We start from the raw sequence: 233 nt of genomic DNA, 5'->3' as shown, positions 1-233 counted from the left end.
AAAAAAAAATAAAATAAAATAAAATAAAATAAATAAATAAATATATAAATTTATATGTGTGTTTGTTATATTGTCTAGTTTGTTTATTTTATTTGTTTTGTTTTTTTTTTATTTTTTTTGTTTAAAAAAAAATATTTATTTTTTTAGGTTTTGTGTAGATGATACTGAAAACAAAAAAAAGATAAAAATATAAATAAATAAATAAATAGATATATAAATAAATAAATAAATAA

This window comes from Eimeria mitis, genomic scaffold (assembly GCF_000499745.2).
Source record: "Eimeria mitis Houghton genomic scaffold, Emh_scaff2386, whole genome shotgun sequence".
Lineage (NCBI taxonomy): Eukaryota > Apicomplexa > Conoidasida > Eucoccidiorida > Eimeriidae > Eimeria > Eimeria mitis.
Note: the sequence above shows the minus strand (reverse complement) of the source record.